The sequence below is a fragment of the Bos indicus x Bos taurus genome, chromosome 26 (assembly GCF_003369695.1).
Source record: "Bos indicus x Bos taurus breed Angus x Brahman F1 hybrid chromosome 26, Bos_hybrid_MaternalHap_v2.0, whole genome shotgun sequence".
Lineage (NCBI taxonomy): Eukaryota > Metazoa > Chordata > Mammalia > Artiodactyla > Bovidae > Bos > Bos indicus x Bos taurus.
Window position 1 is genome coordinate 25,192,698 of NC_040101.1, and position 24,622 is coordinate 25,217,319.

Here is a 24,622-nt window from a genome sequence, read left to right on the forward strand (position 1 = left end):
TCATTCCAGGTTGCTAAAAGAGTTCAGGAGCAGTCTGTCCCTTAACATCCCCTTTAATCTAAATATGTACTCAGCAAGAAAAGGATACATCTCCAACTTCCTTCTTTCTTCCCAGCAGCCCAGCCCAACCACTGCTTAGTTTAACCAATTAGCCATTTGCAGGGGAAATGTGAACAAATTAATGCTGAGGATTGTGAGCCACTAATTGGCTGCCAGGCTGTCGGAGTAGCTTCACAGATGCTAAATCAGATAGCTAAAGGCTATGAGCTGATTAGCCTTCTGCTCCTCTCACTTGGGGCTTCAAGGCTGAGGAAGAGGAGTGGTTTATGGTGGCATTTTTGTCAATTTGTCATGACACATCCCCAGGGCTGTGCATGGGCAGGGCGGTTACTCATAATTGTGTGGCTGGTTACCAGGCTGTGGCCCTGGAAAGGCAAGAGGCTGCCAGGCTTGGGGAGATGTTCGTATCCTTGGTGACAGGCAGTGAGGTGTCTTAGGTGAACTGTGAAACTGATGCAGTTTCGGAGAAGTGTGAGAATTCTTGGAGGCCACACATTTGGAGGGAAAGTACAGAGGTTGGAGCAAAAGTAGAAGCCACTGTAGAAGGAACACAAGTCAGAGGAAGAACTCAGGCCTCTCAGGAGCAGGATGGCTGGGGTGGAGTTCTGCCAACTCAGCCAAGTCGCTGTATGTTCCCAGGCTCCCCTTCCTATCTAGTAAATGAGAGGATTGATTAAGCAATACTGTGGACTTGAGAGAGGAAGATGCACTACATCAGAGTGAAATAAGGAGTCCATTTTTTTTTTTTTTTTTTTTTTTAGTGTATACAGACTCACAAGAACTTAAAAAAAAAAAAAAAATGTGTTGCTCCTTTCAAAATAGTTCTCTTAATAAGGCATGTTACTTTAAGACTTCCCTGGTAGCTCAGACTGTAAAGCATCTGTCTACAATGCAGGAGACCTGGGTTCTAGCTCTGGGTTGGGAAGATCCCCTGGAGAAGGAAATGGAAGTACTCTTGCCTGGAAAATCCCATGGACAGAGGAGCCTGGTAGGCTGCAGTCTATGGGGTCACAAAGAGTCAGACAGGACTGAGTGACTTCACTTTCACTTTCACTTACTTTAAACATGTTATTACTTCTTAAGTCCTGTCTGGACATCTTCTAGGAAAATTGCCAGAAAAGCAAATACAGCTCATTAAAAAAAAAAAAAAAAAAAGAAGAAGAAGAAGAAGGAGAAGAAAGAAAAAAAGGTTTTTCTTAATGATTTACAACAGTGGTTCTTAACCAGAGGCACTTTGGTTCCAGCCCTCACCTCTCACCCCTGAGACATGGAGACCAGTGGTTGTCACACGTGGGAGTGGGGATACCATAGTGTCACAAGAGGGGAGTGGGTGTATCACTATCCTGAGTAAAGACCAGGGAGGCTACTAAATACCCTACAATGCATAGGACAACCACCTACAGTAAAGAACTGACCAATCCATAATATCAATAGTGCCAAAGGCTGAGAAAATCTAATTTGTACTGGTTTTCTTCAGGGGAAATTTTGGCTGATTTTGAAGAATTATCTAAGGGTCATTGAAGCTAAGTATGATTTTTAAGGTGACTTATCAAGCTGGAAAATACTATTCCTGGACTGAAACAAGGACTGATGAGATTTATACAACAATTTCCAACATGGCACTCAAAACAAAGGCTTCAATCAATATTGATGTTCATTCATAAAACACTCCAGTCATTAAATACTTAAACATTTGATATGTGCTTGGAGCTAAGTAGCAAAACAAAATTCCTATGTTGAAGGAATTCATTCTGGAGTCATACAGAGTAATATCCTAGGGCTGTCTGGTAGAGCACACCTCTTTAATCCTTTCACAAACCTGCATCTTCATGAAGATTACATGAATTAATGGACATAGAATATTTACAACAGTTACCTGGCATATAGTAAGCACTTAATATATACTAAATATTAAGTACTAATACTAAAAACGCAACAATTATAGATGATTTTCCAAAAAGATTCTTTTGAGGAATAAATATTCTCTAGAATTACATGCTTGGGCATCCTTAAAAATACACATATATCACCAATTATGCATTTCCTATGTCAGGGAATATATCTTCATTGATAATAGGCAGGTCAGAAAAGAAAATGCTTATTTTGTAGATATTTGTCTAGCATATATCATTTGGAGGCACTATACAGATTAACATCCTAAATATAAAACAATATAATTAACACCTCCAGAGGAAGAGTAGTAGGAGAAATCAGAGCACAGGTGAGAGAAGGAGACTTGGGCCCTCCAATTTCCTCATCCATAAAGGTCTCAGAAGAACCAAAGGTGTTAAATCAAATGACCATAAATAGGTCAGTAAGAAAATGCTGGACTGGAATGTTAAGAAGGGAGACGAAAGGCAATGCCTTAGTGGGCTGAAGGCTAAAAAACTTAGCCTCACTGAGGATTCTTGAATTATTTTAGACGGAGTAAGACAGTCATGGAGGCCCCCAGTGGCTCCATGGAGAAACTCAGGGCTTTATGCTTTGTGGATCTCAGTATCATCATCAGAAATGTGGCTTCTTTGCAGAGTGAGAAGCAGCTTGCTGATCCTTTGAGACTGGGAATAACTGAGTAATCACAAGTGTCTTAACCGAATAATCAAAAGTGGTAAAGAATTCACCTGCCAGTGCAGGAGACATGGGTTCGATCCCTGATCCAGGAATATCCCCTGGAGAAGGAAATGACAATCCAGTCCAGTATTTTTGCTTAGAAAACCTAATGGACACAGGAGCCTCATGAGCAACAGCCCATGGGATCGTAAAAGAGTCAGACATGACTCAGAGACTGAACATATACAAGTGGAACACATTAAGCAAAAGAAGGTCTAGGAAGTGTGGTACGTAAACTAAATACTGGCATACCAAATTCCACTTGAAATGCACCAAGAGGGTTCATTATTTAAAAGAACTTCGTGGTAAATCCTTATGAAAAACAAAGGATCTTTGGTATTGTCTCAGCTTGGCCTGAGACTTGGAGTAAGTCTTGGCTTGGGAGTTGGCCTGGGACTTGGAGTAAGTCATTTCAACCCACTGAAACTCATTGCTGCTTGTTAAGACTCCATATTCTACCTAAAGAGACTCTTTCTCCAGCCCTTCCCCCAAAGCTGTAGTAAACTATAGGTGACTTATTGTATGTGATAGTGCCCTGCAAACTGTAAAGTGATTACTCACTTCAATTTCTAAAAGACATTTAATTTGCATCTAACACATTGTCTTAGAATGGGACTACTTGTCTTAGAATGGGACTACTCGTCTTCAAATGGAACTACATTCTATTTAGTTAAATCTCTGTTTAAAAACTTTAAAAAGTTTTAAATTTTGACATAATCATATTATCTAACCTAATTATTTTAGCCTTCTTTGTACTTGAAATGGTATCACTGAAGTAAATTCAAAGCAAAAGTTCAAGACCTAAACACTGTAAGTCAATTTGCTGAACTTGAAAACACAGGGGATTCAATGCTACAACAATTGACTGTATAAAATTTTGATAATGGAATGGAACGGGGTAATGGATGGGAAGAAATTTTTAAGTAAAGATTATTATGCTATTTAGGTCATACCTGAATGGTCAAGTGATTTCCCTACTTTCTTCAATTTAAGTCTGAATTTGGCAATAAGGAGTTCATGATCTGAGCCAGTCAGCTCCCGGTCTTGTTTTTGTTGACTGTATAGAGCTTCTCCATCTTTGGCTGCAAAGAATATAATCAATCTGATTTCAATGTCGACCATCTGGTGATGTCCATGTATAGAGTCTTCTCTTCTGTCGTTGGAAAGGGTGTTTGCTATGACCAGTGCGTTCTCTTGGCAAAACTCTATTAGCCTTTGCCCTGCTTCATTCCATATTCCAAGGCCAAATTTGCCTGTTACTAGGTGTTTCTTGTGGAGAAGGCAATGGCACCCCCTCAGTACTCTTGCCTGGAAAATCCCATGGACGAAGGAGCCTGGTAGGCCGCAGTCCATTGGGTCGCTAGGAGTCGGACACAACTGAGCGACTTCACTTTCACTTTCATGCATTGGAGAAGGAAATGGCAACCCACTCCAGTGTTCTTGCCAGGAGAACCCCAGGGACGGGGGAGCCTGGTGGGCTGCCATCTCTGGGGTCGCACAGAGTCAGACACGACTGAACTGACTTAGCAGCAGCAGCAGCAGCAGGTGTTTCTTGACTTCCTACTTTTGCATTCCAGTCCCCTATAATGAAAAATACATTTTGTGGGGGGTGTTAGTTCTAAAAAGTCTTGTAGGTCTTCATAGAACTGTTCAACTTCAACTTCTTCAGCGATACTGGTTGGGGCATAGACTTGGATTACTGTGATATTGAATGGTTTGCCTTGGAAACAAACAGAAATCATTCTGTCATTTTTGAGATTGCATCCAAGTAGTGCATTTCAGATTCTTTTGTTGACCATGATGGCTATTCCATTTCTTCTAAGGGATTCCTGCCCACAGTAGTAGATATAATGGTCATCGGAGTTAAATTCACCCATTCCAGTCGACTTTAGTTCGCTGATTCCTAGAATGTTGATGTTAACTCTTGCCATCTCGTTTGACCACTTCCAATTTGCCTTAATTCATGGACCTAACATTCCAGGTTCCTATGCAATACTGCTCTTTACAGCATTGGACCTTGCTTCTATCACCAGTCACATCCACAACTGGGTGTTGTTTTTGCTTCAGCTCCATCCCTTCATTCTTTCTGGAGTTATTTCTCCACTGATCTCCAGTAGCATACTGGGCACCTACTAACCTGAGAAGTTCCTCTTTCATATCCTATCATTTTGCCTTTTCATACTGTTCATGGGGTTCTCAAGGCAAGAATACTGAAGTGGTTTGCCATTCCCTTCTCCAGTGGACCAATAGACCATTCAGGTATGACCTAAATCAAATCCCTTATGATTATACAGTGGAAGTGAGAAATAGATTTAAGGAACTAGATCTGATAGAGTGCGTGATGAACTATGGATGGAGGTTCATGACATTGTACAGGAGACAGGGATCAAGACCATCCCCATAGAAAAGAAATGCAAAAACACAAAATGGCTGTCTGGGGAGGCCTTACAAATAGCTGTGAGAAGAAGAGAAGGGAAAAGCAAAGGAGAAAAGGAAAGATATAAGCATCTGAATACATAGTTCCAAAGAATAGCAAGAAGAGATAAGAAAGCCTTCTTCAGCGATCAATGCAAAGAAATAGAGGAAAACAACAGAATGGGAAAGACTAGAGATCTCTTCAAGAAAGTTAGAGATACCAAGGGAACATTTCATGGAAAGATGGGCTCGAAAAAAGACAGAAATGGTATGGACCTAACAGAAGCAGAAGATATTAAGAAGAGGTAGCAAGAATACACAGAAGACTGTACAGAAAAGATCTTCACAACCAAGATAATCACGATGGTGTGATCACTCACCTAGAGCCAGACATCCTTGAATGTGAAATCAAGTGGGCCTTAGAAAGCATCACTACGAACAAAGCTAGTGGAGGTGATGGAATTCCAGTGGACCTATTTCAAATCCTGAAAGATGATGCTGTGAAAGTGCTGCACTCAATATGTCAGCAAATTTGGAAAACTCACAATGGCCACAGGACTGGAAAAGGTCAGTTTTCATTCCAATCCCAAAGAAAGGCAATGCCAAAGAATGCTCAAACTACTGCACAACTGCACTCATCTCACACGCTAGTAAAGTAATACTCAAAATTCTCCAAGCCAGGCTTCAGCAGTACGTGAACTGTGAACTACCAGATGTTCAAGCTGGTTTTAGAAAAGGAAGAGGATCCAGAGATCAAATTGCCAAAATCTGCTGGATCATCAAAAAAGCAAGAGAGTTCCAGAAAAACATCTATTTCTGCTTTATTGACTATGCCAGAGCCTTTGACTGTGTGGATCACAATAAACTGTGGAAAATTCTCAAAGAGATGGGAATACCAGAGCACCTGACCTGCCTCTTGAGAAACCTATATGCATGTCAGGAAGCAACAGTTAGAGCTGGACATGGAACCACAGACTGGTTCCAAATAGGAAAAGGAGTATGTCAAGGCTGTATATTATCACCCTGCATATTTAACTTCTATGCAGAGTACATCATGAGAAACGCTGGGCTGGAAGAAGCACAAGCTGGAATCAAGATTGCCAGGAGAAATATCAATAACCTCAGATATGCAGATGACACCACCCTTGTGGCAGAAAGTGAAGAGGAACTAAAAAGCCTTTGATAAAAGTGAAAGCGGAGAGTGAAAAAGTTGGCTTAAAGATCAACATTCAGAAAACTAAGATCATGGCATCTGGTCCCATCACTTCATGGTAAATAGATGGGGAAACAGTGGAAACAGTATCAGACTTTATTTTGGGGGGCTCCAAAATCACTGCAGATGGTGACTGCAGCCATGAAATTAAAATATGCTTACTCCTTGGAAGGAAAGTTATGCCCAACCTAGACAACATATTCAAAGGCAGAGACATTACTTTGCCAACAAACGTCCGTCTAAGCTATGGTTTTTCCAGTGGTCATGTATGGATGTGAGAGTTAGACTGTGAAGAAAGCTGAGTGCCGAAGAATTGATGATTTGAGCTGTGGTGTTGGAGAAGACTCCTGAGAGTCCCTTGGACTGCAAGGAGATCCAACCAGTCCATCCTAAAGGAGATCAGTCCAGGGTGTTCTTTGGAAGGAATGATGCTAAAGCTGAAACTCCAGTACTTTGGCCACCTGATAGGAAGAGTTGACTCATTGGAAAAGACTCTGATGCTGGGAGGTATTGGGGGCAGGAGAAGAAGGGGACAACAGAGGATGAGATGGCTGGATGGCATCCCCGACTCGATGGACGTGAGTTTGAGTGAACTCTGAGAGTTGGTGATGGACAGGGAGGTCTGGCATGCTGCGATTCATGGGGTTGCAGAGAGTCAGACACGACTGAGCGACTGAACTGAACTGATTATGCTACTGATAGTTTAGAAAAAGTACTAATATATCCTCCTCTAGTTATGAGTTTAAAGTTAACTTGGAGTTTATGTGGTGCAGGTGCATCTTGGTGGGAATTAATGTCTCTTAGATAAAATCTCTTCCCATCACCTACCACTCATGCAGGATGATCCAGGGTGTGTTTCAGAGATTCAGTCCCTCTATTAGAAAAACAACATTTTGATACATATTTATGAGAAACAAATTTTAAAAAATTGGAGGTTGTCTCAGCTTTACCATTTCCAGTGTATGTGAAAACAGAAAAAATCTTCCATTTATCTATTAGGGAAAATGTATTAGTAAAATTCTAGAGGTGGTATGATCATTATCTAAATAAAACCCTATGCTGATGCTTTGAGGTTTCCAGAAATCAAGAACTCAAATTATTGGGCATCACTTCAGTTCAGTCGCTCAGTATTATCCGACTCCTTGTGATCCCATGGACCGCAGCATGCAAGGCCTCCCTGTCCATCACCACCTCCTGGAGTTTACTCAAACTCATATCCATTGAGTTGGCAATGCTATCCAATCATCTCATACTCTGTCATCCCCACCTCCTCCCAACTTCAATCTTTCCCAACATCAGGGTCTTTTCAAATGAGTCAGTTCTTCACATCAGGTGGCCAAAGTATTGGAGCTTCAGCTTTAACATCAGTCCTTCCAATGAATACTCAGGACTGATCTCCTTTAGGATGGACTGGTTGGATCTCCTTTCAGTCTAAGGGACTCTCAAGAGTCTTCTCCAACACCACAGTTCAAAGGCATCAATTATTTGGTGCTCAGATGTCTTTATAGTCCAACTCACATCTATACATGACTACTGGAAAAACGATAGCCTTGACTAGATGGACCCTTGTTGGCAAAGTAATGTCTCTGCTTTTTACCTGTGGTGGATTCATTTTGATATTTGGCAAAACTAATACAATTTGTAAAGTTTAAAAATAAAATAAAATTTTAAAAAAAGAGAGAAAAGCTATTCAAAAAAGAAAGAAAGAAAGAAAGAAAGAAAAAAAGAAATAAAATGCTGTCTAGGCTGGTGTTAACTTTCCTTCCAAGGAGTAAGTGTCTTTTATTTTCATGACTGCAGTCACCATTTGCAAAGATTTTGGAGTCCCAAAATAAAGTCTGACACTGTTTCCCCATCTATTGGTATGAAGTGATGGGACCAGATGCCATGATCTTAGTTTTCTGAATGCTGAGCTTTAAGCCAACATTTTTACTCTCCTTTTTAACTGTCATCAGGAGGTTCTTTAGTTCTTCTTCACTTTATCCTAAAGGGTGGTGTCATCTGCAAATCTGAGGGCATTGATATTTCTCCCAGCAATCTTTATTCCAGCTTCTGCTTCATTCAGCCCAGAGTTTCCCATGATGTACTCTGCATGTAAGTTAAATAATCAGGGTGACAATATACAGCCTTGACATACTCCTTTCATTATTTGAACCAGTATGTTGTTCCATGTCCAGTTCTAACTGTTGCTTCCTGACCTGCATACAGATTTCTCAAGAGACAGGTCAGGAGGCCTGGTATTCCCATCTCTTTCAGAATTTTCCACAGTTTATTGTGATCCACACAGGCAAAGGCTTTGGCATAGTCAATAAAGCAGAAATAGATGTTTTTCTGGAACTCTTGCTTTTTTGATGATCCAGCAGATGTTGGCAATTTGATCTCTGGTCCTCTGCCTTTCTAAAAACAGCTTGAACATCTGGTAGTTCACAGTTCACATATTGCTGAAGCCTGGCTTGGAGAATTTTGAGCATTTCTTTACTAGCACGTGAGATGAGTGCAATTGTGCAGTAGTTTGAGCATTCTTTGGCACTGCCTTTCTTTGGGATTGGAATGAAAACTGACCTTTTCCAGTCCTGTGGCCATTGTGAGTTTTCCAAATTTGCTGACATATTGAGTGCAGCACTTTCACAGCATCATCTTTCAGGATTTGAAATAGGTCCACTGGAATTCCATCACCTCCACTAGCTTTGTTCGTAGTGATGCTTTCTAAGGCCCACTGGATTTCACATTCCAGGATGTCTGGCTCTAGGTGAGTGATCACACCATCGTGATCATCTGGGTCATGAAGATCTTTTTTGTATAGTTCTTCTGTGTATTCTTGCCACCTCTTATTAATATCTTCTGCTTCTGTTGGGTCCATATCGTTTCTGTCCTTTATTGAGCCCATCTTTGCATGAAGTGGTCCCTTGGTATCTCTAATTTTCTTGAAGAGATCTCTAGTCTTTCCCATTCTATTGTTTTCCTCTATTTTTTGCACTGATCCCTGAGGAAGTCTTTCTTATCTCTCCTTGCTATTCTTTGGACCTCTGCATTCAGATGCTTATATCTTTTCTTTTCTCCTTTGCTTTTTGCTTCTCTTCTTTTCTCAGCTATTTGTCAGGCCTCCTAGATGGCCATTTTGCTTTTTTGCATTTCTTTTTTTGGGGTATGGTCTTGATCCCTGTCTCCTGTACAAAGTCATGAACCTCTCCATCCATGATTCATCAGACACTCTGTCTATCAGATCTAGTCCCTTAAATCTATTTCTCACTTCCACTGTTTAATTGTAAGGTATTTGAGTTAGGTCATACATGATTGGTCTAGTGGTTTTCCCTACTTTCTTCAATTTAAGTCTGAATTTAAAGGAGTTCATGACCTGAGCCACAATCAGCTCCTGGTCTTGTTTTTGCTGACTGTATAGAGCATCTCCATCTTTGGCTGCAAAGAATATAATCAGTCTGATTTCGGTGTTGAACATCTGGTAAAGTCCATGTGTACAATCTTCTCCCATGTTGTTGGAAGAGCTGCTTGCTATGACCAGTGTATTCTCTTGGCAAAACTCTATTAGACTTTGCTCTGCTTCATTCTGTACTCCAAGGCCAAATTTGTCTGTTACTCCAGGTGTTTCCTGACTTCCTACTTTTGCATTCCAGTCCCCTATAATGAAAAGGACATCTTTATTAGGTGTTAGTTTAAAAGGTCTTGTAGGTCTTCATGGAACCATTCAGCTTCAGCTTCTTCAGCATTATTGGTTGGGGCATAGACTTGCATTACCATAATATTGAATGGTTTGCCTTGGAAATGAACAGAGATCTTTCTGTCATTTTTGAGATTGCATCCAAGTACTGCATTTTTGACTCTTTCTTGGCTAAGATGGCTACTCCATTTCTTCTAATGGATTCTTGCCCACAGTAGTAGATATAATGGTTATCTGAGTTATAATCACCCATTCCAGTCCATTTTAGTTCGCTGATTCCTAAAATGTTGACGTTCACTCTTGCCATCTCCTGTTTGACCACTTCCAATTTGCCGTGATTCATGGACCTAACATTTCAGGTTCCTATGCAATAGTGCTCTTTACAGCATCGGACCTTGCTTCCATCACCAGTCACATCCACAACCCAGTCACATCCACAACTGGGTATTGTTTTTGCTTTGGCTCTGTCTCTTCATTCTTTCTGGAGTTATTTTTCCACTGATCTCCATCCAGTAGCATACTGGGCACTGACCGACCTGGGGAGTTCATATTTTAGTGTCCTAGCTCTTTGACTTTTCATACTGTTCATGTGGTTCTCAAGGAAATAATACTGAAGTGGTTTGCCATTCCCTTCTCCAGAGGACCACATTTTGTCAGACCTCTCCACCATGACCCATCCATCTTAGGTAGCCCTATACGACATGGCTCATAGTTTCACTGAGTTAGGGCTGTGGTCCATGTGATTAGATTGGTTAGTTTTCTGTTATATTGGGAATAGAGTTCTAGTAAACCTGTTCCAGACTGTTTGGTCCCTGGCAGGGAGAGCCCGATGAAAAAGATGGATCTAGAGTGGCTCTAACAACCCAGCAAATTAATTGTTTTATAAGTACTTTAACACAGTTTCAGGAGGCAATTTAAAGAGATGAGCCATCAAAGGAAAAAGCAGGACTTTTCCCTCTCTTTCTCACTGTTAAGCTCTCTTCCCATAGGCTGCCTGGAGGCTCAGTGTCAGCAATGAAATTATATTTCCATCTAAGGAGGAGAAGTAGTCAATTACCATAAACAAAATGAGTAACAAAATCCACCCAAACTATGCTACATTTTGTCTTAGTATCTCTGAGATAACAAGTGTGCCACTAACAGCATGTCTGGTTCTTTCTAATAGATTCTTCTTGATAATGAGGAATTCCAACGTTTAATCTTTTGTCTCAAATATCTATGTGTCTGTGTTCAAATATATATGAATCTGTGTTTGATGGGAAAAAAAGAAGTCTTTAAAACTGCCAAATACCATGAGCTAAAATGAAGGAAATGATACCAATTCAAGTCAAAGCCCAAATCTTTCATGGAGAAAATGAATAATAATTAACCACCTTGAGGTGTTATGAAGAGGATAAGCATAATAATCCTAGTAATAAAAGAGCCCTTTATATTGTGCAGAGACTTTAAAATCCATTTCTTTTCTCTTTCACTCATGCAAAGAATTGCCTCCTTTGTTCCAAATATAGTCCCAGGTTCTGGGGTACAGTGGTGGTGAACACATTGAACAAGGTACATACTTAAGAGGTTGGAGAGTTCAAGGCAATACATGTGTGAACACATAAGAAAATGTCAGAGTGACAAGTGCTGTGTTGAAACTAAACAGGCTAGAGGGGTTTGATCCTTCATCACAAGTCTGTGAAACAGCTTCAATCACTAGGATTCCTCTTAGTATAAGGTTCACAACATATCCTAATTTAACCAAGATCACATTAATGACTGGCTTCCTGCTACTGCCCCAGTGAATATTCTAGATGGAGCTGAGTGAATGCTCCAGCACAACTGGCTTCACATCACAGCTCCATACTAGAATGTGAGTGGCCACAATTGAGAAAAGACTAGGCTGTGAGATGATGTGGCAGGTAAAACCCTAAGCAGCAACTGAAGAGAGCCATTACTAGCAATTGTACAGGTGGCCCATCAGAGGTGGTCTGGATCTCTGATGGTGGCCAGACCACCATGCCCCAGTGCCCTGACCCTCAACAAATACCTACATGGGTCCCTCTATGGGGCTAAGGGCTTCCCTTGTGGCTCACATGGTAAAGAATCAGCCAGCAATGTGGGAGACCTGGATCAATCCCTGGGTTGGGAAGATCCTCTGGAGAAGGGAAAGGCTACCCACTCCAGCATTCTGGCCTAGAGAATTCCATGGACTGTATAGTCCATGCAGTTGCAAAGAGTCGGACACAACTGAGTGACTTTCACTTCACTCCATGAGGCTAATTGTGCTGGAGCTGGAAGGGAGAAAAGCACACACCCTTAAAGGGAACTGAGGCAGCTGGGACCCAACCTTCAGGACTTCTGCTCCAGCAACTTGAGACTTGACCCAACTCCGAGGGCAGAGATGGCCACTGAGCAGAAAGGAGCCCCACCTTACACTTGGCTCTGGCCCTAGTACCTCTTTCTCCAGCTCTGCCCCCTACCAAAGTGATAACTGCCTGCACACCCTAAGGAAAGGCGTGACTGGTGTTCCTGCCAAATCCAAATCTCCCAACAAAGCCCCTGGGCACAGGTAGAGTGTATAGGGATGATCACCACACAAAGATAACCCTCTAAGACCTCTGTAAGTAACTACTTCATCTAATTTTTATAAAGACATAGGAAAATAAGCAAAATGAAAAGACAGAGCAATTTGTCTCAACTGTAAAAGTTAGAGAAAAGTCCTGAAAAACTAACAAAGGAGAGATAAAAAAAATTTCTCAGACAAGCAAAAATAGAAAGAGTTCATCAACACTAAAACCTTGAAAGAAATGCCAAATAGTCGTCTCTAAGTGGAAAATAAAAGGCTATAACAAGAAGTATCTATATGAAGAGAACAAATCCACTAGTAAAGCCTAAAATATTGTAAAGGCTGAGGATCAAATATGACATAAAAATACATAATATGGCATGAAAAGATGCTCAACATTGCTCATTATTAGAGAAATGCAGATCAAAACAACAATGAGGTATCACCTCACACCAGTCAAAATGGCCATCATCAAAAAATCTACAAATGATAAATGCTGGAGAGGATGTGGAGAAGAGGGAACCCTCTTGCACTGTTGGTGAGACTGCAAATTGAGATTACCACTATGGAAAACAGTATGGAGATTCCTTTAAAAAACTAGGAATAAAATACCATATGGCCCAGCAACTCCACTACTGGGCATATACCTGAGAAAACCATAAGTGAAAAAGATACATATACCCCAATGTTCACTGCAGCACTGTTTACAACAGCCAGGACACAGAAGCCACTTAGATGTTTATTTGCACGTGAGTGAACAAAGAAGTGTGGTACGCATATAAATTGGAATATTACTCAGTGATAAAAAGGAATTAATCTGAGTCAATTGCAGTGAGGTGGATGAACCTCTAGCCTGTTATACGGAGTGAATAGCCTGTTATATGAAGTTAAGGAAGTCAGAAAAACAAATATTATATATTAACACATATATATGGAATCTAGAAAAGTAACACTGATGAATCTATTATATTTTCATGGGGACACAGTGTAAGTCTCAACAAATTTAAGAAGACAAAAATTATGTCAAATATTTTTCTAACCACAGGGGTATGAAAGTAGAAATCAATTGCCAGAAGAAAAATGGGAAAATCTCAAACGCATGGACAGCAAACAACACGATACTAAAAACTCCAATGGGTCAATGAGTAAGTGAAAGAGGAAATCAGAAAGTACATTAAGACAAATGAAAGTGAAAACACAACTTTCCAAAATCTATGGGATAGAGCTAAAGCAATTTTAAGAGGAAAGCTTTAAGTGATACAGGCTTCCCTCAAAACACAAGAAAAATCTTAAACAGTGTAACATTCAGCCTAAAAGAATTAGAACAGAATAGGTCCCAAAGTAAACAGAAGGAAGGAAATGATAAAAGTCACAGGAAAAATAAATAAAATAAAGACCAAAATTAATAGGAAATATCAATGAAACCAAGAACTGTTTCTTTGAAAAGACCTAAGGTCAATAAATGTTTAGCCAAGTTCATCAATAAGTAAAGAGAATCCAAGTAAACAAAGTAAGAAATAAAAGAGGGGAGATAGCAACCATTACCACAGAGATATAAAAATTCATAATAAAACACTACTTAATATTACATGCCAATAAATTATACATAAGACATGGGCAAATTTCTAGACACATTCAACATTCTGTGACTGAATCAAGAAGACACAACCTGAATAGACCAATCACTAGAAGTCAAATTGAATTTGTAACATAAACTCTCAGCAAACAAAAGCCCAAGAGCAGATGGCCTCACAGGTGAATTCTACCAAACATTTAGAGAAGAGTTAACACCTATCCTTTTCAAATTATTCAAAAAAACTGCAAAGAAAGGAATACTTCCAATCTCATTCTATGAAGCCATCATCACCATGATACCAAAACAAGACAAACTTGTCACAAAAAGAGAAAATGGCAGACCAGTATCACTGCTGCTGCTGCTGCTGCTAAGTCGCTTCAGTCGTGTCTGACTCTGTGTGACCCCATGGACTGCAGCCTACCAGGCTCCTCCATCCATGGGATTTTCCAGGCAAGAGTACTGGAGTGGGCTGTCATTGCCTTCTCTGTATCACTGATGAACATAGATACAAAAATCTTCAGCAAAATACTAGCAAACCAACTCCAGCTTTATGTTAAAATAATCACACACCATGATCAAGTAGGATTTATCCCAGAGATGCCAAGATTTCTTCAATATCTGCAAGTCAATCAATGTGATATACTACATAAAAAACTGAATAAAAATCATATGGTCATCTCAATAGATGCAGAAACAAACTTTTGATAAAATTCAAAATCCATTTATGATTTAAAACTCTCCAGAAAGTGAGCATCGATGGAATATACATCAACATAATAAAGGCTATATGTCACAAACCACAGCTAATATTATACTTTACAGTGAAAAGCTGAAAACATTCCAAAGATCAGAAACAAGACAAGGATGCCCACTATCACCATATCACCAGAGAAAACTAAACAAATCCAAATTGAAAAGGAAGGTGTAAAACTTTCACTGTTTGCAGATGACATAAAACATACATACACAGAAAATCCTAAAGATACCATCTTTCTACTAGATCTCATCAATGATCTCAGTAAAGTTTCAGGATACAAAATAAATATGCATAAATCTGTTGCATTTCTGTACACTAACAACAACCATCGGAAAGAGAAATGTAAAGAAATAATCCCATTTATCATTGCATCAATAAATAAAATAAATAGGAATATATCTACTTAAAAAGGCAAAAGACCTGCAATCCACACACTGTAAGACACTGAAGAAATACATTAAAGGTAATACAGACAGGAAGATACACAGTGTTCTTGGATTGGAAGGATCAATATTCTTAAAACGACCATATTACCCAAGGCAATGTACAGATTCAGTGCAAGCCCCATCAGAACACTGGTGGAATTTCTCCTAGAACTAGATCATTTTTAAAAAATTTGTATGGAAACACAAAAGATTCAGAATAGTCAAAACCATCTTGATAAAGAACAGCAGAGCTGGAGGAATAACTTTAAATGGAATTTAATTTCTAAGAAATATTGAATCATTATGTTGTACATCTGAAACTAATATTGTAAATTAGCTATACCTTAATTTTTAAAGAACAAAAAATAGGATAATAGAGGTAAGAATTTATCAAAAGAAGTGTAAGATTTTTACACTAAATATTACAACACTTTCCTGAGAGAAGTTAAAAATCTAAAGAAGAGATATTCTAAAAAATTAAAAATAAATAAAAGTTTCGGGCAAGGTGATTCAGTTACACATATAGGTTATTCCCATTTAGGTTATTAGAGAATATTGTAACTTTGCTGTACACCTGAAACTAACACAACACTGTTAATCAACTCCACAATAATATAAAGTAAAATTAAAATATAAATAAATGTTGCATGAAAGCAGAAATTGTTTTACTCATAGATTTTAGAACCTTCTTTGGCAAATGGCTATGAAGTAATGAGAAGGAATCTGTTTCTATTTATAGTACTTTTTGTATAACATTTTCTTAAGAAAAAAACATCACTTTCTCTACCTCACTGACACACACTGAATAAATATTTAAGAAATATTTATTTTGGAGAAGGGGCTCATTTATCAGCTTGCTTGGGGCTGCTGTGTATTTTTGGCCAGCTTTCTTTATATAGGCTGTGTTGCTGCGACACTCAACATTTTGCCTATGTTAAGTGATACTATCTTTCCCAGGATGCCTATTCTAAGCGCAAGGTATTTTTCCAATTGTGTGGCTGGTGACTATCAGGATGCCTGTTAGAGCAATTATTTCTGTATCTGTCTGGATTCTTGAGCTCAAGGAACAGCCACTAGAGAAATGGAGACCAACCTCATGCCTGCCTGCAATCTCCATAGAATGCAGCACTCTCCTTTCCACATTGTGGGGCTAAATGAATACTTGACACATGCACAGTTCTCTCCAAGGAGTAAACAGTGATGAGAAATTAGGTGGAACCCCAAAGTGCTTTTTAGACAACTTTACCGTGCACACCCTTTTATGGATGCAAAGGCATCAGAATTGTTTTTTCTTCATTGAGCCCATAGAATCTGGAGACATTTCCTGCATTTCACAGTAGTAATTCTAACTTATGAATACAAATGTAGATTTCTGGATGGTGACAGAGTTATCTGAATTGTACAAAAACTTGAATTCCAAAAGACTTTTTTTCCCCCCTGAACTATACTGAACAGGGACCTTGAAAGGATTTTCACTTTTCTATGAGCATTAAGCCAAGAGAACATCTTCCATGAGTTAGTTTATTCTGCCGATTGCTTGTGTGTATTGCTAAGAAGCAAGCTGAGATGTTGGTGGAGTATTTCTTTTAGCCGTGTTTCTGTTGTTCTATTTTACCTTTCTGTTTATTATACTTAGCAATGTGATTCCTACTCATGGTATTCAGTTCAGTTCAGTTGCTCAGTCATGTCCGACTCTTTGCGACCCCATGGACTTCAGCACGCCAGACTTCCCTCTCCATCACCAATTCCCAGAACTTACTCAAAACTCCTGTCCATCGAGTCAGTGATGCCATCCAATGATCTCATCCTCTGTCGTCCCCTCTTCTCCTGCCTTCAATCTTTCCCAGCATCAGCGTCTTAAATGAGTCAATTTTTCGCATCAAGTGGCCAAAGTATTGGAGCTTCAGCTTCAGGCCTTCCAGTGAATATTCAGGACTGATTTCCTTTAGGATGGACTGGTTGGATCTCCTTGCAGTCCAAGGGACTCTCAAGAGCCTTCTCTGACATCACAGTTCAAAAGCATCAATTCTTCGGTGCTCAGCTTTCTTTATAGTCCAACTCTCACATCCATACGTGACTACTGAAAAAACCACAGCTTTGACTAGATGGACCTATGTTGGCAAAGTAATGTCTCTGTATTTTAATATGCTGTCTAGGTTGGTCATAGCTTTTCTTCCAATTAGCAAGCACCATGGTATTACAGGATGCAAATCAGCTTTGATTGAAAACTCTTGCAGACACATCTTTACCTAAATAGTCAGTTGTAAGCTCCTTCCTCAAGACAGGAGAGAAGGGAGGAGAAAAAGGAGGAATGATTTTTTGGTTAACCCGAACCATAGTACCTTCCTGCTTAACAGCAAGTTAATGATTGCTGTAGGAGGAGAACTGGGGTGGCAGGTGTCCTATTTTTAGCATCTTCAAAATGCACAACATAATGACCTGCTTTACCATGTCCCTAGGCTTTGGATGTGCCCACCTCCCCGAGCACACAGGGCCATTCCCTGCACCATATTCCTCAAAAACTGCACACAGAGCACAGGCTGGTCTTAGTATCCTATTAGCAGTTGTTTTGGCCAAGCCAGTTTTTCTTCGCAGCCTACACACTCTGTACCTCTAGAATGATTTTTAATCAATTACATCTTACCTTAAACTTTGAAGTGTTGCCATTAAATCGCCCTGTGGACTCGAATCTGAGGGGTTTACCTCATGAATGTTAGCCAGAAATCGATGTCCTGCACAGATACTATCAATGCTATTAATACCTACTAGCATTATATAAATCTTAGTTAATGAGTTGTCCAATCTGTGTCCTTTTGCCACATATTCTACTCTAAATTGGTGTCTGGGCAGCATTTTCTCTTGTCATCAGAGGGATGTCAGCCACGTAAAACTTCCCAGTCCAGTAGGACACCACCCCCCACACACACATCCTTATTATACACAGAGCTTGGCCACCACCATATAAAATAGTCTAGGTTAATAGTTTTTTCATTAAGAGTCAATAAACAAGCTCCTAGGTCCACGCAAGTTTCTTATAGCAAAAGTTCAATGTGCCATTCATCATTGCCACAAGAGGACCAGAAACTCCATTTGTTTCCTCTGCTGCTGACAAATGTAATTTATAAATTTTAAAGACCTAATTATTTCTTGTGATAACAGGATTAAATCTGAACCCTTTTACTGGAGAGGTAAAAGAGGTAGTCTGTATCTTGGAAATCTGGAACCTCCAAAATCTGTTTCAGATTCTCGGGGGGATAAAGTAATGGCAATAAAATTGCAAGTTCAGGACAATATCAAAGGAGGGCAAAAACATAAAGTTCCTTTACAACCAGTCCCACCTTCCCTGGACCGCACCCCAGCAGGGAGAAGCATTTACTGCTGTTTCTCATTCCGGATCCCCTCATAACTTTCTGGGCCTCCATGCCCTGGTTTCTGTGTTGTTTTGAGTCTTGTTTCTAGTTCCTTTTTTGAGGAGGGCAGCTTTGCTGCCAGTAAAGGGAGCTCGAAGTACCTAGAAGTTTGTTTCCTTATTCCCTCCCCTTTTGAACTGTGGTGTTGGAGAAGACTCTTGAGAGTCCCTTGGACTGCAAGGAGATCCAACCAGTCCATTCTGAAGGAGATCAGCCCTGGGATTTCTTTGGAAGGAATGATGCTAAAGCTGAAACTCCAGTACTTTGGCCACCTCATGCAAAGAGTTGACTCACTGGAAAAGATTCTGATGCTGGGAGGGATTAGGGGCAGGAGGAGAAGGGGACCATAGAGGATGAGATGGCTGGATGGCATCACCGACTCGATGGACATGAGTCTCAGTGAACTCCGGGAGTTGGTGATGGACAGGGAGGCCTGGCGTGCTGTGATTCATGGGGTCGCAAAGAGTCGGACACGACTGAGTGACTGAACTATAAGCATTTCCTAGCCAATGACTAATCAGTACATGGCAATTAAAACCTATCTCCCTTGACTTGATGAGCTCAGAATACACTCAGGTGTAATTCATACCCCACAGTTCTTTCCTCCATAAGATGCAGCTGAGGCTGGTGCCTTGCCTAAAGTCACTTATTGACTTGACTTCTTCCCTTTCCTTGCCCTTGTTTCTCCATTCTTTAATTAATTTCTCTAGGGAGCACTTCCTTAATGAATAGCTTGTCCATCAGTCATAGTTTCAGAATCTTCTTCTGGGCTACTTGCACTAAAATATCAACCCACCCTATTATGCAAAAAGAACCAGTGGGGCACTGAAAAGGAATGCTGGAAGCAGCGACCACTGTCCAAGACAACAATCGGCAATGAGAATAAACACTTCGAATCTGCACTTATCCTGTTTAAAATCACAAGTTGGCCAATTCTCTCCCAGAAAGAGTCTCCTTGGTATGTGGAGAGCTTCCTGGAGAAGTGCCGGTAACTGGGGTACCATGGTATCAGGTGGATCTACGTCACCTCACACCCTTAGGCTGTCGCCTAAGTGGGCTGGCTATCTCCACATTGGCCCAACACTCATGGTCACCACCTGATTCCCTAGAGCAGCAAATGCACGCATGACCCACCACCCTGACCTTGAAGAGTTCCTGATCTTTCCTTACATCTCACTTATTCCATGTGCAACCCCTGTGCCCCAATCTGTTTTGACTCCTCATTGTCCCCTAAATGTTCAGTCTCTTTACAGTCTCACCACCTTTGTTCATATTCTTTGTCTACCTACAATGTATTCAATTCTTCCAGCCATTCATCTATCATAATTTAGATTCACAACTCTTACCTTCAATTCTTCTAATCTGGAGGAGGAATGGCAAGCCACTCCAGTATTCCTGCCTGGGAAATCCCATGGACAGAGGACCCTGGTAGGCTACAGTCCATGGGGTCCCAAAAGAGTCGGACATGACTTAAAAACTCAACAACAATCTAGCATATATACACTTCCTCCTTTCTTACTGGCAAAGCCTCCTTTGCTAATACCTTGTACCCTAGGTTGCATACGTGAAAGTATGAAACACGTATCACTTCTTTTCTTTTCTTTTTTTTTTTGTCTTGTATTAGGTAACTAGCACAGGGGCTTCCCAGGTGGAGCAGTGGTAAAGAATCCACCTGCAAATGCAGAAGAAGCAGATTCAATCCTTTGGTCGGGAAGATTCCCCAGAGAAGGAAATGGCAACCCACTCGAGTATTCTTGCAAGAACATTTCACGGACAGATGACTGGTGGGCTACAGTCCACGGGGTAGCAAAGAATTGGACACAGCTGAGTGACTGAGTGCACATACACACAAAGTGACTGGCAAAAGATGTTGTTTGAGTACATTTCTTAACTCGTATAATGATAACATGACAGTCATAAGTATTTAGAAGTACATTTATATCAACAATAGTTATTAATGAACATACATTCATGTATCAGATCAGATCAGTCACTCAGTCACGTCCGACTCTTTGCAACCCCATGAATTGCAGCACGCCAGGCCTCCCTGTCCATCAACAACTCCCAGAGTTCACCCAGACTCACGTCCATCGAGGCAGTGACGCCATCCAGGCATCTCATCCTCTGTCATCCCCTTCTCCTCTTGCCCCCAATCCCTCCCAGCATCAGAGTCTTTTCCAATGAGTCAACTCTTCACATGAGGTGGCCAAAGTACTGGAGTTTCAGCTTTAGCATCATTCCTTCCAAAGAAATCCCAGGGCTGATCTCCTTCAGAATGGACTGGTTGGATCTCCTTGCAGTCCAAGGGACTCTCAAGAGTCTTCTCCAACACCACAGTTCAAAAGCATCACTTCTTCAGCACTCAGCCTTCTTCACAGTCCAACTCTCACATCCATACATGACCACTGGAAAAACCATAGCCTTGACTAGACTAACTTTTGTTAGTCTGGTCTAGTAATGTTTCTGCTTTTGAATATGCTGTTTAGGTTGGTCATAACTTTCCTTCCAGGGAGTAAGTGTCTTTTAATTTCATGGCTGCAGTCACCATCTGTAGTGATTTTGGAGCCCAGAAAAATAAAGTCTGACACTGTTTCCACTGTTTCCCCATCTATTTCCAATGAAATGGTGGGACTGGATGCCGTGATCTTCATTTTCTGAACGTTGAGCTTTAAGCCAACTTTTTCACTCTCCTCTTTCACTTTCATCAAGAGGCTTTTGAGTTCCTCTTCACTTTCTGCCATAAGGGTGGTGTCATCTGCATATCTGAGGTTATGATATTGCTCCCAGCAATCTTGATTCCAGCTTGTGTTTCTTCCAGTCCAGCGTTTCTCATGATGTACTCTGCATATAAGTTAAATAAGCAGGGTGACAATATACAGCCTTGATGTACTCCTTTTCCTATTTGGAACCAGTCTGTTGTTCCATGTCCAGTTCTAACTGTTGCTTCCTGACCTTCATACAAATTTCTCAAGAGGCAGATCAGGTGGTCTGGTATTCCCATCTCTTTCAGAATTTTCCACAGTTTATTGTGATCCACACAGTCAAAGGTTTTGGCATAATCAATAAAGCAGAAATAGATGTTTTTCTGGAATTCTCTTGCTTTTTCCATAGTCCAGCATATGTTGGCAATTTGATCTCTGGTTCCTCTGCCTTTTCTAAAACCAGCTTGAACATCAGGAAGTTCACGGTTCACATATTGCTGAAGCCTGGCTTGGAGAATTTTGAGCATTACTTTACTAGCATGTGAGATGAGTGCAATTGTGTGGTAGTTTGAGCATTCTTTGGCACTGCCTTTCTTTGGGATTGGAATGAAAACTGACCTTTTCCAGTCCTGTGGCCACTGCTGAGTTTTCCAAATTTGCTGGCACATTGAGTGCAGCACTTTCACAGCATCATCTTTCAGGATTTGGAATAGCTCAACTGGAATTTATTGCAATATAAATACAATAAATACTTACATTTATATCTGTATAAAACGATTATGCACATAGGATGGAACAAAAGATGAGACTTTATTTTCAGGATTGAAATATAAAGATCATGAGAATTAAGTGACCATCCTGAGATACACGGCTAGCAAGAGAGAAACTAGGGCTAGATAGACCTAGGGTCTGCCTCTGATTCCACTGAATTTGTCACCATTCCACTTTGTCGTGAATCCGATGCCTAAACTCTTTCCTCTCTTACTCATGACTTCAGTATAAGCACTGTGTTCTGATGATTATCAAGTGTACATGCCCCTGGGTTGGGTGACACAGTGAGCTACTTGCAGTTAAAATGTTTAATTTATGTATCTGCCATTACATTAGTTTATGTATCTTCCATTTGTTTATAATATGAGGGATACAGATTCATATGTCTTTGTTGTTTTTCAGTCATTCAGTCATGCCTGACTCTTTGTGACCCCAAGGACTGCAACAAGCCAGGCTTCCCTGTCCTTCACTATCTCCCAGAGTTTGCTCAAACTCATGTCCATTGAGTCAGTGGTGCCATCCAACCATCTCATCCTCTGTTGGCCCCTTTTCCACCTGCCATCAATCTCTCCCAGGATCAGGGTCTTTTCCAATGAGTCAGCTCTTCACATCAGGTGGCCAACGTATTGGAACATAGATTCTTATGGGGAGCTCTTAAACATTAAAACAGGAAATGGAAGCAGGGAGGAAACAATACAGTGATGTCACATTACAATGCCCTGAGTTTTAGTATTTTCTAAAATTGAGCTAATCTGGAGTCACAAGAAAATTGGATTAAGTATTTTCCAATTAAATAACACTGGGAATCGATATAACATGTTGGAAGGGAAAGACTCATAAAACTACTTACCAATAATCTTGACATTCAGGCATAGTTATTTTATAAGATTGGTTTCTGGTGTTACTTAATTGGGAAACACTTTAGTTTTCCCTTAGTCCTATATTCATTCAATTTTAGAAAACCAAGGGAATAATTGTGGTGGTAATTCAAGATATCAAGCCACTGGGGAATTTATTAGAGACCAAGAAATGGATTCAAACACCACCAAATACTTCTTTTATTTTTCCCACCTCTTAAACTGCAGACAATGAAAGTCTATCTAAATCCCTTTGTTGATCACTTGAACTTAAACTGGAAAAATAAAGGGGAAATGTTCTATAAGCCTTAACAAAGAGGTTATATTTATCTACAAATGAATTGAGAGCAAGTAAATTCATTAAATTAATCATTCAAATACATTTTCCCCTGTTTTTTACATTGATAATACCTATTTTCAATTTTAAAGGTGCATTGCTATACTACAAGAAGTTTTTATCTTGTTTGGGATGGATAACTTAACCATGTCTTCAATTTTCTTGCTTGGAAGGTAGAGAAAATCATATCTGATTATTTCCTTTTCTTGATGCTACTGAGAGAGGCCAGTCTTTTAAAAGTTTCATTTTAAACAATAAAATATTGTGATAACTTATAGACTGAAAAAAATGTCAAAGAATTATGGTGTGCTCTGATAGTTTTGGATGACAGCTACCATTTAAATTCTAATTCCCCCTCCGAGATTTTCTGTATCTTTATTCTGTTGTTGTGAAATATATTTCTCATGTAAGATACTGAAGTATTTGCTTGCTTGTTGTATGTGAGGAGATGCAATTAAGGGTTTTATATTATTTTACAAAGACTATATTTTATCATTCTGAAAATACATATATTGTGAACTCATCACGTCATTTTAAATGATGGCAACTATCTCTCTGTAAATTTGTTTTGGGGAATCCGAGCAATGTTTTAAAATGTGCTCTTATGTGAAATGAACTGCATACTGTTACTCTAGATATATAGTGATGATCACAGGGTAGGCTACTAACTAACATATTGTACCAGTTATGGCACTCTCAGGATGTTCAAAAGATGTCCATCCCAGCTTTAAAATTCAGAGTTAATATTTATTGAGCACCTTCTATGTGCCAGTTCTTATGGTTTATCTCGTTGATCCCTACAACAACTCTATGAAGTAATTATGGTGACTATCCCTGTTTTACAGAAGAGGAAATGAGGCCTGAAAAAGTAAGGTTATTACTCATCAAATGTGGCATTGCTTTCAAGGGACTAGGAATTCAAAATAGACAGTAGTTCGCTACAGAGCTCTCATTCCTAACCATTGTGTGACATAGCCTCTCATGAGCAGCCACATTTTACCCTCTGACAGAATACAGGAGTCAAATATTCTATATATGAGATTATATTATACAAAACATTTATACAGCTACTCTTATGTCTTCTTTTAGGAGAAAGCAAACTCAAAAAACAGGATACGTTTTTGAGAAAAAAGGATACGTTACCTAGAATGTAGCACCCAACTCAGAGAGTGGGTCTGAGAAGTAAGAACAAGTCAGGATATATAGAGAAGGGGAGAAAAAACAGCATGAAATTATGTCATGGCCAATTATGTACCTGGAATAAA